The sequence below is a fragment of the Mus pahari genome, chromosome 21 (genome assembly GCF_900095145.1).
Source record: "Mus pahari chromosome 21, PAHARI_EIJ_v1.1, whole genome shotgun sequence".
Classification (NCBI taxonomy): Eukaryota; Metazoa; Chordata; class Mammalia; order Rodentia; family Muridae; genus Mus; species Mus pahari.
The window spans coordinates 6,206,565-6,225,037 of NC_034610.1; the positions used below are offsets into that span (position 1 = coordinate 6,206,565).

The following is an 18,473-nucleotide window of genomic DNA, read 5'->3' on the forward strand; positions in this document are numbered from 1 at the left end:
TTTTTTTTTTTTTCTGGAATATCTGTGAGATAATTGTGAGATAATAAGAGTCATAACTAGGAGGGAAGGGAGGGGAAGCTGGAACTCAGAAAATAGTTTCTTAGTACAGGGAATCTTTAACCTACAGTGGATTTCCCCAGGAGATAAGGGCCAGTAGTGTTTCTGGTTACAAGGCAAGGATGCACCTCCTTTCTACCCTTTTCTCAGGCATGCCTGCCTCCAGCTTGCCTAAGAGCAGCCTCTTCTATAGTTTTCTGAAGTTATCCTGTGAGTTCTTCAGGCACCAATCCAGGTTGTTGGGTTTTTGTGGCGGTTTTGTTGGTGGGGGGGGGGTTGGTTGATTTGGTTTGGTCTGGTTTGGTTTTGGTTTTGTCGATTTGCATTTGATCCTCTTACCTTCTATGGAGCTAGTAACAGAATCACCACAGGCCAGCCTGGTGTTCATCATCAACACTTGGAGAGGAGAATCAGTCCTGACTCCTCACCAGTTACCACCACACTCAGTGTGGCTTGCTATGGCTTTTACTGTCACCTCTAATTAAAATCAGAAGGTCTGAGCCTCTGAAAAAATGCCATAAGGGATGAAGTTCTGCCATTTCTACACCGTGAACAGCCCCAGACATTCCTACCTCCCAACTTTGGACCCAGCTGCCCCATGGCTTGCACAGCATAGCTAGGACCTTGCCTCCTCTCCCTCCCTCGTGTGCTATGTCATCTCCTCTCCTGGCCAACTGCTTCCCAAAGACTGGAAGGCTCTTTCTTGGGCTTCTAGCGTTTCAGGACCCACCTTAGTTGTCTCGGGTGTGACCAAACAAAGACAAGTGAGTTTGACACTGGGTCACAGTGAATGGTTACCTTTCACTGATTCCTAGTAAGTAAGCCTTGTAAAGATTTGAAACTCCAGCATTTGGCTCCCATCACTCTTCCCAGAGTCAGCTCTGGAACTTTCTTTGCTAGCTTTGAACTTTTGAAGAGTTCACACTTCTACCAAAAAAGGGTTAGAGTGACCTCATGTGACAAGGAAAAGTCCTTCAAATGGGCCCTGAGTAGCCAGCTGCAGCCCTTCCCTCACCTGTCAGCCACCTAAAGCCATCCTTACAATGCCTTCAGGAACAAGACAGGGTTGAGCTCACTCAACCCCTCTGTGCATGCGGTTTGCTCTCTCCACAGGGCTTCTTGACTTAAAGATGTTCACTTCTAGTTGAAATAACCCATTTCTTAACGGATGACAGCAAGTTTCACAGATAAACAAAATCAGGGGCCAGGATGTTCTCACCAGGAACCATCTGACCTTTTTCTCCTCACCCATGGGAAGAACAGTAAAGACCAGGCTACCGTCCTACTCCTTAAAGTACTAGGCATTAGGATGGACACCTCTGTGGTAACCCTCCATGTTCCCTTGATGAAGATACTGCAGAGCAGAGAGACAGTTCCTATGCAATATTTTGATTACTTTTTGTATTAAAGCAGACCATACCAGGTAGTGGTGACCCTAGGTGAAGGGACTGTCAATCTGTTTGGTCTGTGTTTGAAGGCACGTAAATAAACTGAAGGACCATAGCATTAGGAAGACAGAATTGATGACGCCCACACATTTGCTGATAAACAGAAACATTTTGTCAGGGAAAACCTGACCAAATGGCATTTGATAGCACAAAGTTCCAATAGCCAGGACAATCTGTTCCTGGTGCTGACCATTGCATGGCAGTCCAAGGTGACATCACCAAATACCCATCATCATCCTGTCACTGGAAGCCAAACATTTCTCAGGGAGAAACACTGATTCCCTATGCAGCAGCATGCAAGTTTCAGCCCTCAGTGGGAAATGCCATGTGCATAAAACACCTCTTTCGGGTAGAATGCTGGAATGAGGCTAATTGATCTAGAAACAGGCTGATGTACATAATTGGCATAACATGTAACAGCTGTGTGTACCTTGTTTTTAAACTATACTATTAGTATAATTGTGATTTTATCCAGGGGCAAAAATTAACCTTACCATCACCAGCTAGCAGTTCTGATTACTATCCACGAAGGCAGAGCAAAATGGATTAACTCACTGTGAGAAAAGACGTAGGATCAGTGCCTCTGTGCATTCCCAGAGTCTGGGATTTATTTCTTAAAAATTACAAAACTAATAATCCTAAAGTGAAACACAGATGCACTCATCAGGTCTAGTATTTATTTCCAAACTGCAGAAAATAATATAATTAAAAATATTATTTTTCTCTTTTTTTCTTGTTCATCTACTCAGGACCCAAGCTTTCTCAGGCTTCAAAGAAAAGTGTCTTTATTGTAGCCAAATTAGCACACACTACCTCTTCCATTTATATCACTCCATGGCAAAACACCTTTGCTCCTTTTTCAGTTTCCACTCTCAAGTTATTCTGGGTTAGAAGCTCCAAAATAATTGAGCCCGATATACACAGGGTGAGTAATGGGATGTCCTTGATAAAATAGTCAGGCTCAGCAGCACAGCACGGACTGCTAGAAACAATGGGAAGATGTTTTGTGTGGGAAAGGGTGAAAAGAAAGACCTCTCTAGCGGTCCGACCTGGGAGTTATGGACAGTATTTGAGCTGGACAAGATGAGGAGCATCCATCCCAAGCCAGCAAGGCAGCCACAGTGACCATCTTGATTCTGCGCATGTCAACTTCAGCAGAGGCTTAAACGGAGCCAGGAGAAGGGCGCAGAGCTAGGAGCAACTGCAGCTGTGCCTTCCACTCTGGCAGGCGGAAGAGCAGCACCATAGCATGGGATGGGACACTGGGCAAAGTCCCAAACACACACGCACACACGGGAGTGCACAGGCACACATGCACGTTACACACACACACACACACACACACACACACACACACGTGTACATATATGCTGCCTAGTACAGACAGACAAACAGAGACAGAGAGAAACAGAAAGAAGACCTGGAATGACCAAAGGAAAAGAATACTGTTACATTGCCTATTGAAGCAGAAGAAATATAAACATGTAGAATGTTGTTTGATATTCTTGAAATTCTAGACATTATTGTGCACCTGCTCCTCACCCATCCCCCTCCCCAGCATTGTCCTAAAGAGGAGAAGATGGCACAGATAAATAAGGCAATTTGAATGTAATAAAGAAAACTCACAGGCCAGACAAGAGCAAAAGTCTCCAGAGAGTTGGAAAAAAAATGCCAGCTGCCCAGCACTAGGGCGAAAGTGTAGGCCTATGAAGAGGCAGACAGAAAAGACAAGTCTACGAAACACAGGTGAGCAAAGAAAATTAACAGGGAAGGTGGGACCGAAATGGAACTGAACATGGGTACTGCCCAGAAAAGTACTGGGACAACAAGAACAGAAACTGAAGGCAGAGGTATAGTAAGGACAGGTTGTGAGGAAAAACAACCTCCTTGACCATGCAGTCAAAAATTCACATGGCACAAAGAAAATGAATGAAACGCCCTTCTCAAACCACACTTGCCAAAGAAAGGAGGAAGGGTGGAAAGAGAGAAGGAAGAAGAGAGATAGAAGAAAGAGAGAAAAAGGATGGAGAAAGGATGGGGAACAAAAACTCCTTCAAACACCTGTCCAGGTGAAATACTGAGCATCAAGAAAACGGGTAACTTAGAGCTCACAGCCCACAGCAGAAGCCCAGGCTGCACAGTGAAAGGGAGGCTAGCGGATGGGGAGCATCCTGGGCACCGTGTGCTCCCAGGTGTGAACGCGTCCAGGATGCCCCTACCCCTGGGATTCCCAAAGAGGGATCTCAGAGTTTGTGAACCTCAGGACCAGTGGTCTCAGGACCACTCCTAAGAGTTAAGTGCAAGCACTCAGCAGGAAAGAACTTCACAACTACACAAAATGACATGATAATTTTGTGGTGGTTCAAGATCCAGGAAAGCTGACGTCTAAGCTTTCCAAGTCAACAAATAGGGCAAAGAAGGAGCGAGGCACTAAAGCACGTAATAAAGATGATGAACATGAAATCAGCTACATCAGCTGGGAAAATTAACTTTCCAATCTGCTCACAAAGGACAAAATACAATCTGAACATAAACTCTCCTGAACAAAATATTGCCTAAACATGAAGAAAAGACATTTTTAAAGGCGCAAGTGCTTAGCTTATTTTATGTTTTAGAAAAGTAAATTTTGGAGCTGGAGAGATGGCTTGTTGGATAAAATGCTTACCAGAAACATGTGAGGACCTAAGTTAAGCCCCTACAACCTCTGTAAAGGCTCACGCAGTGGTGCGTGTCTGTGATCTCGGTGCTCCTGTGCTGGGGTGAGAGATGGCAGGAAGAATCCCTGGAAGCTCGAGAGCCGTGGCAGACAGCAGAAGAGCACAATGAAGAGGCACTGACACAAACAAGGTAGAAGACAAGGGCAGGACTCCTGAGGTTGCCCTGTGACCTTCAAATGCACTGTATGGAATGCACACACCCATGTTCATATGCATGTACACACAACCACACATCATACACAAAATTTTTTAAAGTAAAATTTAATAATAAGTTCCAAGGCTATAAAGAATATTGGTCTATGTTGATGAGCATAGTCTCAATAAAGATTTGATCTTCACGACGCTCTGTGCACTGAAAACTGAAGAGCAGCCATCTGCTTAACCTGATGCCTTCCATCTCTGGAGGAAGAATAAACTGTAGACCCCTTCCCCAGAAGAGGTAAGATGCTTGTTGGTCCTCCAGTATCTCATCTTTGACTTTCAGATCTGGAGTCTCTACCAAGCAATAGAGACTAGAAACCTTGGACAGTGTAGACATGGAGGAAGCAAAGATGCTACAAGTCTTTCAAGCTGCCAGGCCGCAGCAATGCCAGCCATGGCAGAAAGGGGGCTTATGTGCCCAGACACTACTGTGAAAGCCTGGTACAGGACCACGGATGCAGAGTGAATTGTGGGAAGTAAATGAAGGCTAAGTCTCTCCATTCTATAAGTAGAATGAAGAGAATCCACTGTATCCATTATGTGGATGATTGCAGAAATACATAGACACTCTGAGTAGCCATGCATGAACGCAACAGATGGTCCAGCATGTGATGTGCAGGGAAGACACTGTCAAGGCTGTGTGCAAGACGGGAAAAGAACACAAGGCACCCGCTACGCCCACAGAGAAATTGGAGAAGGGATTCTCAAATTACAAGAGAAAAGTTTTTTCTTCCGGAGCACGTGAGGGAAACTCATTCTGTTAGAAGCCGTGGTCCCCATACACTGATAAAAATTTACCTCTCTCCTGTAAACATACCTTTGTTCCATCCTGATTACAGTACCGATATGTCAATTTTCATTAAATGAGCAATCCATTTTTTATACTTCATTAATCACTGACAGTCACTTACTACACTCGAAGTATCTCATCCCGCTAGCAAACTTTTGTTGACTCTCTTGCCTGCTTGATTTCAGCCTTCCATAAATCTCCCGACATATCTTAGTCCCTAGTGAGAGAATGCTGTTTCCAAGTGTTCAGACTATCAGATGGCCACTGGTTTTATTTCTGGAGTCAGTAATACTTTGACCTCCACCATGTCACCATGGCCAGGACCATGTGTCCCTGACCTGCCAAGAGCTCTGGCATCGTGGACGTGAACTTGTTCCTTGACAGTGTGCTTCCTCATCATTATACCAGGGCATGCCTTCCAGCAACTTCCTGAAGATTCAGGAAGAATGTAACTTTTAGTTCTTAGAAACTGAAAAATCCACAAAACTCGATTATTAGTTTTGTAGTGTTGAGAATAATTTTTCTTTAGAAATTTAAGGTCACATTTCTGTGACTTGCCAAGCTATGTCTTAAAAATATAAATATAAAAGTGTTATAGTTTGTTTGGCATTGTGGTGCACACCTTTGATCCCAGCATGCAGGAGGCAGAGGCAGGCAGATCTTTGTGAATTCAAGGCCAGGCTGGTCTACTCAGATGGATTGTAGGACAGCCAGGGCTTTGTAGAGAGACCCTGATTTTTAAAAATGTTATAATTTACACTTCACTGGCCTCTCATTTCTCCACCAATCTCTCGGATCTTTTTGTTATTTCTGGAGATTAAAAGTTCCATGTTGTTGTGTTTTGGTTCTTTTTCCATTAATTTGACTGGGAAGTTTGAGTTGAGAGTCACACATCTCGGTAGTAGATACTCGCCAGACATTGTTGCTTCAATGACTTCTGTGTTTTCTTTTCCTGCCTCAGAACTCCTGAGTAGTACCTTGTGCACCACGAGCTGCTCTCCCCTAAGCTCTCTGCTCTTTGCTCGTTTTTCCATCTCTGCCTCATGGTTCTACATCCTGGAAATTTTCCTGGACGATATCTCCCAAGTTTAAAACATTTTATCTCAGTCCTTTTTAAGTTTTCCTTTTTGCTAATATTCTTTTAATTAGTATCTTGTTCCTTTATGAATATAATGTGTTAGTCTCTCATCTCTCAATGCTGATTTGCCTTACATTTGTTTGTTCTTGAAGGGAGTTTTGGAGAGATAGGAAACAGTACCTCATGCCCTTCTACATAAACCTACTGTTCCTTTGTTAGCATTAAGTTAAGCAGGTTAATATGTTAGTTACTAGCAGACCAGAATCCGATTCCCAGCTGGGGTTTTTGGCTGTCACATGCAGCTGCCACAACCCAAAGCACATTGCACTTCTCTGTGTGACACTGTTCCCTCACCTGTAAAATGCTGCTGCTAGATCTCAAGTTTGAGTCCAGCCTACACTACACAAGATGCTATCTCAGAACAAAAACAAAATCAGACAAAAAATTAGAAATTGTCATTTTTATTGGCATCCTTAGACGATGAAAAGAAACTCTGTCATCATGAAATAAACCTTAAAATACATGTGTTCTACCAAATGTATAGATATTATTAAGATCATTTACATACCATTCTTTTTAATATGTAGGGATAGATGTGTGCATGTGTTATGCATGTATGTGAGTGTGTTCATATGCACATAGAAGCCTGTGTTCACTCAGGTTTGTGGAGTCCCATAAACCATTTTGGTTGAGCCAAGAGCTCCTGAATGAGACTACTCTAGCTATATAATGTGCTCCAGCAATCCCCTGCCTCTGCTTCCCAAGAGCTAGGATTACAAGTGTAATGTCACACCCACTTGGCTTATGCTGCAAGTGCTTCATTTATAAAGCATCTCTCAGGCCACCACATTGCTTTCTTCTTCACGAACAGCTAAGCAAAGAACTGAGGAAATTATATAAAAGTCTCTCACCGTAGCACCGACGTCCGGTGCTGCTTTCAGTCTGCAAGCTTTCACTGGGCTTTTCTGGAACTGGATCAGTCAATCCTTCCAGAAGCCCTGGGAGTCAGCCACCTGGCTTCCAAGGGGTGTGTGTGTGGGGGGGGGGTGTCCAACTCAGTCATGTGAAATGGGAGGTGGTGCCATGTCACACGATTCCCAAATGCTAGGGTCAGAATGTGACCCACATCTGGACCTCGGTGCTGTGTGTACAGCTCCAGGTCACCATTGCCACAGTGTAGACAGAGAATGCACAGAGTCAGCCATGTTCTGGGCCTAAGACAAGACGCAGAGGAAGCATCAAAGATGGAAATCATATAAAACACATCAAATGATCAAAATGTAAGTTGTGCAAGAAATCAATCCTAAAATGATAGCTGAAACATTTCTATCTTGAAATTAAGATATGTGTTGGTAAATAATCATGAGCCAAGTAAGAAATAATAATTATTTATACATTAGAAAGCATGTTAGCTGCACAATAATGAAAATGTTGCAATGAAATTAGAAACACTCACAAGAATATTGCCAGAAATTAAATTCAAATAATATGCTTTTTGTACAGTATGACGAAGCATTCATTTAGAAAAAATATATAGCCTGAAATATAAAGCACATTAAAGAAGATCAAACCAAGCGACCGTCTTAATCAGCTGCAGAGAAAGCATCAGCAGACACCAATGGAAGAAGGGATTCTAAGTGATAATATCAAGAAAATTGAGAGGGAGCAGATCAAAGCTCAAATGTTGCTTGATATCTTGAAATTATCAGAAAGAGCCCTTTATAGTTTTAAAAACAAAGAATAGGGTTCTTTGATTATGATAAAGACAATTGTATCAATCAGAATACAGTAGACTTTACAATAGCAACCAGTCCCTAAGCCCTAGAACATAACACAGTGAGTTACTTAAAACAAGAAAGTGCACGTTCCTAAGGGTTAGTGGGGGATGCCTGTACTACAGTCACTCAGGAGCCCAACCTGATTGACATGGCTGGTCACACACTGGAGAAAGCAAGGGAGTCTCCCATAAAGTATACAACAATTTGTCTCCTCATCCTGAAAGCCACACCTCTCACTTCTAGTCAATGTTCAACAGCCAGACTCAGTGCAGGGCTTGTCCCACCTCAGCAAGGCCCCAGAGTCCAAACCTACCCTAGACATTATGCATAAGCGTGTTTCAGAACCTCTATGTCCTTTTATGTTCCATAGAAGACTGTCACTTCCAGTCCTGGTGGACAGTTAGCCCCTGAGATGCAGGCGCCCAGCTTTGCCTCCCTGTGGTGGACACAGTGAAGCTCTTTTCATCTTGGCTGCTTTCATCTTCTGCTGTGCTCACCATCTGGTCCACAGGGATCTCCTCCCTGTGTGAGTCTTAGAAGTCAGCTAGGCGGGGCTCGCATGCAGATTTCTCGCACACCCCTGCTACAGATCTCTTCCTTCTAAGACCCTTTCTCCATTTTCTCCCCACCCCCCACCCCATGATGCAGCAGGTCATGCTGCCCGATGCTTTCTTCCATCCAGACCATTACACCTTAACTTAGACAAAAGCTTTAATCTCCCAGACCTATCACCACCCACCTTGGTAATGTCTCTGGATTCCCAGTGTGCGCCAACAAGTTTGTTACCTTCTCAGTGGCTGCCTCCATTGGCCTATGTGACAGCAAACTGACCATCTTGCTTGGCTCTGTCCTAATTCTATGTCTGCTGTCACCAGCTCACATGCTTCAGCACTACATGGCCTTCAAAGTCCTGTTCATCTATTAATTTTTCTTTATGCCTCTTTGCATTCTTTCCCAGCTCCAGTCCTGTCTCTGCCTTTCACTCTCTCCAGCAGAACTATGTAGTTTATGTCACTTAGAATATAATGTTAAACAGTACTCTGTCCCCACAGCATCTAATGGGCTGGCTAGTGCACAAGAAATGCATCATATATTTCCAAAATCAATATAATGAGGTGCATAACTGTTCTCCTCGCCGGAATGTGTATAAGACGCCATTTTTAAAAGTCGGATGAGGCCATTTGGATCTGCTAATGTGCTGGGCCTTGTGTAAAAGGGCCTTGTAGAAATGCCTATCTATCCTGCCACCCCAATTAAAGACTGCAATCCTACGATGCTTCCTGTCCATTAGAAGACAGACATTATGAGAGTAAATTTCTGCTTATCTAATATCTCCCAGTGAGATATTTTTGTTTATGACCAGCAGTATGCACTTGTGAGATAACCTGCTATAGGAGAGGTGACCCTGGCTGCACCAACTTATAAAAGCAATGGCAATCGGCGCGTGGAAGGGGCACAAGACAGTGCCCTCGTTAGGACACCTCTAATGAGCTGAGGTCACCTGACTGACTGCACCAGCCGAGGGTACATGCCCAGCTTCTCCAGTTGCTGTGGCTAAGTAGGAGGGAACATAGTGACTTCTGGCTCAAGAAGTTTGAGGAGTAACACTCAGAAAACAAAATATTCTCCTGGAATGACATCCAATGGATGAACAAAAAGAAGAAGGGACTGATGTGAAGGAATAAAATGTGTCACAAAGCAAGAGCATGTTGTGACAAGTCTTTTTAATTAGCAAACATGCTTGCATGCATTACCCTTTTAACGACCTGATCATTTTACTCATGTTTTAAAATTTGACAAGTGCATTATTTTGAAATTGATAATAAACTGCAAAAAATGGTTTTAATTTAAGAAGAACAATTAGACCTTTATTTTTGAAAATTTGGAAAAGAGGTAAATTACTTGGGGTTATTTTGATTATAAGATACTAAAAAAGAAACATGATTTAAACTGTCTTCATAAAGTTTTGCTCTTCATAAAGTAGCTCCCACTACTTAAAATTCACTTCAGACGTATTTGCTGTGGTGGCTAATTTTTTTTCACTCTCATGCTATGGTATTTGAAGATCACTGATGTCAGCTTATCCCAAGTTGATCCGGGGACTCTCTGCTCACCTTCACACCTGTAAGAAAAACCAAATGCTGGTACCTCTGTATTTCCAGAGAAATTAGACATGTGCATCGACTGCACATGCCCAGAGATTTTAAAGCTGTGACCAAAGGAAAGGGGGCTTACCTGTCCAAGCAGCCTATAGTGTATCACCCACACATAGTAAAGGTGGGGACGAGAAGAGATGACTTTCCAAACTCTGTTCTTCTACACATCTTAGATATCCAATTCTGCAGGGCCAGGAGTCTGCCTCTTCCAACAGACTGTGAAGGGCGACATGGGTATGTGCCATGATCGAGAAGTGACCAGTTTGAGATCTAGGATTATCTGATGCTATGGCAAGCTCAGCCCATACTGACCCATTCAAACAGCCAATGAAAATCTGCAGCTATCGAGGGAAGAGAGACCAGCTAAGAATCTTACAATTTAGAACCTTTTCCCTCCATGGGGAGACTCCATCTTGTGAACTGTCAGTAACCTGACACTAAAGTCTGCCTTCCCTTGTTGCCTCCTTGAGAACAAGCAAAGCCATGGCCTAAGACCCACATTCTAGTGCAGACCCAACACTCTGCCATCAAGGTCAGGAGGAGAGCTCTCGTCTAGTCTGCCATCAAGGTCAGGAGGAGAGCTCTCGTCATTTCTAGAGAAGGAAAGGGGTAGAAATCTCGGAGAGCTTTAATAAGTTGAGCTCCTGGGAAAGCAGCCATACGCAAGCACTCCCAGCCACACAGGCTGTGGAATCTCACTGTTAGACACATTTTTTTCATCACACTTAACCTGGCCATTGCCATGTTGTCTTCACCATTCCATCTAAACAGAACTATAACAGAAAATCTTGTGTCACCATGTGAGTCTACTGATGGCAGTAGACCCATTGAAGGCACCTTGGTGTCAGTCCAAGGCAGAGGCCAGATGACAACCTCTGAGATATTGGATCACATACGTGTTCACCTTTCAAAACTAAAGATCCTTCTGGTCGTGTCATGAGATCACGTCCTATGTGAACAAAGACATCAGAGATGCGATGTAAAAGCATAGCAGCAACAAGGGCGACAGAAGCAGATCTGACAGCTGACCACGCCAGAAAGTCATGACAGAGTCAGAGAGAAGGTGCCAGAAACAGCCACAGGCACCAACAGGCACTCTTTTCCTATCTTGAATAAGCCAATGACCATGCTCAGTATTGGGGCAGAACACCTTATTGTCACAATGGGGACAACAATGGCCCCTAGCATATTGGATCATTTCTGTAGCAAAATGAACTATTACATTTAAAACTTTCAACAGAGCATGTAACATGAATGTGAAAATGCCACCATCATCCTCTGCCTTGATGTTGGCATCTTTAAGTCACCCAAGCTAAAGCCTCATATAGACAGCAGGCAGCCATGACATCATTCCACAGAGGATACAGATTCAAGTTGTGCACTGTTCTTAGTTACACCATATTGTGTTAAGAAGAAGAAGAAGAAACACACACACACACACGCACACGCACACGCACACGCACGCACGCACACGCACGCACACGCGCGCACACATACACAGTATGTTTTCCAGTGCTTTGCCTGGAGAGACTCCATTTTACAGGTAGCATTTAGCCCTACTTTGAGTAACAATGCCTTAGTCACCATGGCTTATGCCTTAGGAACAAGCCACAGGTACTTACAACTTAGGAAGAGTCTTGTACCTTGGTGGACACATGAATAGAGCTGTCTGATACCACAAGGCACCACTTGTTAAGTAATGCGCTCTTAAGGATAAACATGCTGCACCAATTTATCAAAGCAAATGGAGATACAATGAGATCGTAGGTATACTAAAACTGTATCTTGAAAGCTGGGCCTGCAAACTCACTGAGCACAGCAGAGTAAGGAAAGGCTCTACTAGCTTCACCTGGCTGCCTAACGTGGCTGTGGGGATGGCCTCCAGAGATCTCTCACCTGACTGACTGCCTAGTGTGTGCATCCATGCAACCGATCATGAGAGAAGTCCCAACCCATCCCATAGACCGCAGCTCAGCTTGATTCCTCACTGTTGATAGAGCCCACTCAAATGGCTGCCTGCCTATCTGCCCATTCACCCATTCACCCATCTGGACATTCCATGGGTCTGTCACATGCCTTGAACTCTATCCTCCTGTCTCCATCTCCAATGCAGCATTACACCCAGTTTCTGTGGTGCTGGGGAAAGCCCTGGGCTCCGTATACGTATACCAGGCATACTCACTGCCTGTCAATTGAGTTATGCACCGGTCTTCCAGCTCTATGTCTTAACAACTAGAACAGGCAGGCTGTGGTGGTCAGATGTCTTGCTAAAGCACTCTGGTTACAGTCTCCTTTGTGAGGAAGTGCAGAATACGTTATGTTAGCTTGGTTAGCCTTTATCCAGTGAGCAAATTCAGGTAACTAATAACCCCCGCTGTCTTCCCCAGGTAATCACTCCTAAAATTGTACCAGAAGTTGCTATCAGGCTTAGAATTATGTGCTCTTCTGCCCTCCTGCAGGAAAGACTGGGCTCCTATATCATGGAAATTGTTCTGTCTGCCCGCCTTCTATTTTGCATCCCAGAATCCCCTACTTTGCATAAGGCCTTACAGGTCCTTGATGACCATTGAAAACCATGGCAAATGTTATGACCTTTTCTCAACCAATGTAGGGAATGTACTAGTGCCTCTTAGTAGCAATGCCCACTTGAAACAAACGTGGTCATTTGATTTCACTCTGAAAATGATACCAAAGCTAAGTCCTTCTTTTGGTATTATATGGCATCCTGCTCCTTGAAGGTGAACTGAGTGGATATCTAGGTACAGAGCGGCAAGGTGCTCTGAGAGAAGAGCCCTGCATTGCCAATGTTAGCACACTCCATGGAAGCTCATGCTCAGCTGCTGGCAGCAGGCACTCAGTGTGTGCAATGCCCAGACCATACTTCAGCTACAAGAACGAAAGGAGTGTGGGGGAGATAGGAGTCCTCATGCTTCCTCCTGCTCACCAAAACCTGTGAGTAAAATATCAAAAAGTGCTGGTGACTGCATCCTTGAGCATGTCAGTAACTGATGCCTTCTAAACAAATCTGTTTAAGCAAATAGAAGAATCGCTTATATGAACAATACAATACTTAATACAAAGAAAGTCCCACTGCTCAATTACATCAATGGTCCTAAAACAATTCAAAAATTAAAATAAATATACTAAAATAACTTTCCAACCTGTAGATGTATTGTCTTCTCCTTTAACAACCTGATGGTCTTGGGATGTTTTGATTATTCCCAACCATAAGCAATACTGGTTTCAGCATTCTTTTATAACTGAGCACATACCTTCATACTTGGGCTAAAGGCCCATGCAGGTGAAGTGCTGGGTTAAGTATCACAGGCATTTGTATGGCTCTAAGAAGTGATGCCCTGAAGAAAGGCTGCACCTGTCTATGCCACAGCATCTGTTAAAGTCTCTCTTTTCCCAAACTTGCTTCTGCTTCTGATAATATTTCAATGACTATTTTTTTTTGCTAATGTGCTATTCCAATGTTATTTGGGTTACCAATGAATCTGAACATTCTAGAATATTAACTGCTCACTTGTGTATATTAACCTCTGTATTATCTGCTCACATTCTTAGACAGTCTTGATGGGTTCTTTCACCAGATTATGGTGACTATTTGTATGCTACAGATATTTAACCTTTATGGCACATATCAGAAGTATTTTTGGACTTCATGTTTGGCTTTGATTTTGTTTGGTGTTTCTAACTTTAAACAAAGACGATCCACTGGTAATGTTCCAGTGTCTTCTCAATCCGCAGTAGCAAATCATATCTAATAGTAGGAAACACTCTCCCTTCACAAAATTCCTAGCAATAATGGACTTTTAGGCCTAAGGAAATGGTACGCAGGGCTTATCACCATCTAAGATGAATAAATTTTACCACTTTGGCTTCAAATTGTTTTTCCTTATTCTCCAGCAATTTCTCTATATCTGTAAGCTCCATCCTGTTGATTACACTTGAAGGCAGTAAGCAGTACAATAGAAATTCAATTTCCTGGATAGAAAGGTTCTATAATGTCAGTAGACTCTTCATGTTAGACCTTTCAAAACCTAAAATCTCGAGTTCAAAGTCCTCACTTTACAACTTGACAGCAGCTGCAGAATACACACGTCTCCTTAAGCCCCAGAATCATACTCTCTTTATATCTGCTAACATGCTTTCTCAAAGGGAGAGACCTTTGATTCCTGCTCCCCAACCCCCAATCATAGTTCTTTAATTCCACTGGGAACAGAAGAACAAAAAAGGCTTCCGGCTTGATGTGAAGAGTCAGTTCCTCAAGAAGGATAAACCAAAAATACACAAACTAAAATGGAAATGGGCGAGATAAAAAGCAGTGCCTTGTGGGGATGGGGTGGTGATGGCCTGAGTACCTGGGCTGGATCCCTAAGGCCCATGGGAAAGCTCAGGAGTGCTGGTGCACTAGCAATCCCAGCACCAGGGAGGTGGGGGCAGGCAGAGCCCTGGGGTTTTACTCACTGGACAGCCTAGCCTACGCAGTGAGCTCCAGATCAATATAACAGATATTGTCTTAGAGCATCAGGTGAGCACTTATGAGTGATAACACCCAAGGATGACATGGTCCCTACACACATGTGCACATATGAGCAGATGCATCTGCATACACATATGTACCTATATGGACACACACACACAGTTAAAGAGAAAATCCCTCCTAATGAGAATAGGGTAGTTTTATACTGCACCACAGTTTTCTCTCACAACTACTGGGAAGACTCCTTCTCATTCCCCAGGAAGGACACAGCACAACAGGTCCTGACCACTGTGGTTGGGGGACACTGTCAATAATATTCCAATAATGCTTATCACAACCATGCTAATTCAATCAAGGTTACAATGCAGTGGTGTTCTAATATCTATGTTTGTTATTGTGTTGAGAGAGAGCATTAATATACCCCTGAGTGACCAAGTGACAATATAACCCCAGTTGGAAAATTAAGGTACAGTTGTTCACACACACACACATATGTATGGCAGGTCTCTTCCCTGACATTGGGTGTAGATGTGCATACACAAGGCTATCTTATTGCAGACTTTGTAAACCACACACAATGGAAAAACTCATTCAAGAGCCATTAGAGCCACCAAAACTGCCACATCCCATCATTTGTCCCTCGTGGGCCTTTCTGCCTTTGATGTTTAAGTGTTTTGTTGTTGTATTTTCCTGGAAAAAAAAAAAGGTCAGTTATACGTGACTTTGAGGCCCTTGTAGGAAAGTGATGGGAGGGAAAGAAGAATGGGCAGAAGGGACAGAAACTTGACTCTCTAGTGTCTGGTTCTTGCTGGTAATTCCAGCAGGTCCTCCATGCATGCACCTACATACACACATGCTTCTCACGGAAAAGCACTCAGGAAAACTACATTCACAGTTATAAACACAGGTAATGTGGCCTGAGTACCTCAGTGCACTCTCGCCTACACAGCTGGAGCAGACGCCCTTCCCCAGGGAGGGCTCTGTGTTTCTAGTGTACCTCCCTCCCTGCCTGGGAAAGTCTGTGGCTGACTAGCATCTATTGATCCCTGAGGTTTGTCCTGTGTCGAGGAGAGTTCAGCGATCCTGAACTAAAGTTGAGTAACTCTGTGATTGGCTGCTTAATGACCTTGTCTTGTCAAGTACAGTCCTCATACTTGTAATATAAGCTTACTGTCTGTTTCCACGCTAGATTGCCATCCCCGAGAGGATATTAGCATCTGTATCTTGTTCATTTCAATCCTTCCAGTTCCTACAACTATGAGGAACACGCAGTACTCTCAGCAAACACTGAGGAAGGAAGATTAGCAATCTAAGATGTATAAGGTGCTAGGTTTAATTCCTGGCACCAAAAAAAAAAAAAATGCTCAATGCTTGTTTGAAACAGAGCCTGGCTGCTGACCGTGCAAGGTCCTCTCTACCCCCTCCCAACAGGGCTCCAAAGCTCTGCTTCTGACTGTCCCATCCCCACAGCTTGCAGAGGAAATTACAGCATTCTATTTTTAGTTGTTTTTCAGAAGATTCAGTGCAGCCTGCAAAGTGTTTAAAAGCTATAATGACGGACCAAGTCCTGCGGTTATATTTAGGTGGGCTCCCAGAGTTAAGGCTGAGCATCTCTGTCTGTTACATTCATGTTTACTTTCAAACCAACCAGGAATGTAGCCTTGGCTGGACCAGAGGTTATGAGGCTGCTCTGAAGTGTGTATATTCACCAACCACCAGTTTGTTGCTGGAAAAGATAAAGCTGACCTCAACTTTATTTTTAAAAACTTCCCAGTGTTTCTACAGAAAGCACCTATGAAATCACTAAATAGTACTTCAACTTCTTAGACTTTTTACTGTGGAGTTTAAACTTACTCTGATTACCTGTCTAGATCTGGCTAGTTTGTCCTTTACTCTGAAGGGAAAAAGCAGAGAGCCACATTAAGCTCTTGGAGCAGGTAGTTCGATATGAGCAAGAGAAAAATGGAGAGTCAGGACCAGAGGAGAAAAGATGAGGAAGAAGACAGAGAACCAGAGAAGGGAAGATGTGGATGAGGACCTAGAACCAGAGGAACAGAGGGTAAGGGTGGAGACTTGGGACTAAGGGGGAGACCCAGGACCAGCAAGGGGAGGGAAGGGAAGGAGGAGACTCGGGGCCTAAGAAACTTTGAGAATGGACACACACAGCAAAAGGGACAGTGAGCATAGAGACCCAGAGTCAGAGGAAAGAAGATGCGGATGAAGATCTAGATGCAGAATCGAGACTTTGGACCGAAGGAAGGGAGGGACAGAAGACATAAACTCAAGGACACTCCAATGCAGAAACAATTTTCCAATGTAGGGAATGTGAGAGATGAAAAATAGGATTTGACCTTAAGTGACAGGGAACCAGCCAGGTCACATCATAGACTAAAGAGGAGGCTTATGGAGGTAAACTCGTCTCTTGACACACGCTAAACGCGGTCTGTCTGCAAGACCGAAGCTGCTGGAAGTGTGAGCTGAAACTCAAGAATAGCGCGAGGCCCCTCCCCGGTGCCCTGGCCATCACTCTGACAGCTTGGTTGCTTTTTATCTCCTGTTTTCAGGTCATAGTTGATCCTTTGCCATTAGGAGGTGGAACATCTTAGAGACAAGAGCCTTTGTCTTGTATTTTAGAGTAGTCAGGGGCTCTGCATCCTATCAACCTTCAGGCCTTCTATAATAGATGCTTTTGTGGAGCTCTTCATTTCAATCATTTTAATGTAGTCACCTTAGTAAGCAAATGACAAGCTGCTGTGATTAAGGAAACCAGGGCCAAGAAAGTGTCTATGATTGGCCAGATTCCCAGAGTCCCCACTGAAGCAAAGAGCACTTTGCAGCCCCAGCAGAGATGGACCCACCAGGTCATTTAACTGCCTTTTGTCCTTTCACTGCAGTGGCTTGTTGCTTTGCACTCGGAACCGTTCTCTAAGCCTGTGTGTATCCCTTTGGTCTCTCCTTATTATGGTTGACTCTATAATGGAATGCTTGTACTTCCAACACTGCCCCCCTTCCCCCCCTCAGGATGTTCCATGCAGCCATTTCATGGTCGCCCCTACCAAGAATACTACCTGTGTTGGTAACCAATATACAGTTTCTCCACATGCACACCAGTCAACATCTATCTCTCAAAAATAAAGGTTGTTTCATGATACTAGCGTTGAGAATAACAGGAAATCAGGACTGAGGAGCTGGCCCAGTCGGTACACAGTATGCCACACAGGCATGAGCTTTTGAGTGTGAATCCCTAGTCAGGCTGGACATGGCACTGTATTCCTATAAGCCCATCGATGGAGGACTCCTGGGACTTGCTGGCCAGTGACCCTGCCTCAAAAAACTACGTTGGAGATCAACTGAAGAAGACATTTGATGTTGACCTCTGACCTCCACACATACATAGACACACAGAGAAAAGGGGATAGAGAGAGAAAAAAAAAAAAAAAAACAGGAGGAATTCTTAACAGAGTTCACGAAAGCTTATCTATTGGAAGCCTGTACACTCATCTAAAGCACTGACACGAGGTGATGTTTAATGACACCTGTCTCTCTCTCTCCTTCCTCAGACCACCAGCCGCTTTTCTGTATGGAAATATGAGAAGTAGCCAAGCATAGTGACACACACCTTTAAACCCTCCAGGAGGCAGAGGCAGGGGGATCTCTCTGAGTTGAACACTAGCCTGGTCTTCAAATTGATTTCCAGAACAGACAGGGCTACATAGCAAAACCTTGTCTTAAAACAAACAAACAAAAACAAAAAGGAAG

The 18,473-nt window shown here is 43.8% G+C and overlaps 1 protein-coding gene across 2 annotated transcripts in view; it reads left to right on the forward strand.

The window, feature by feature from the left end:
* The window catches only part of Pacrg (parkin coregulated), a 419,131-nt gene that overhangs the window by 227,736 nt on the left and 172,922 nt on the right, over positions 1–18,473 (forward strand). The window lies entirely within an intron of this gene.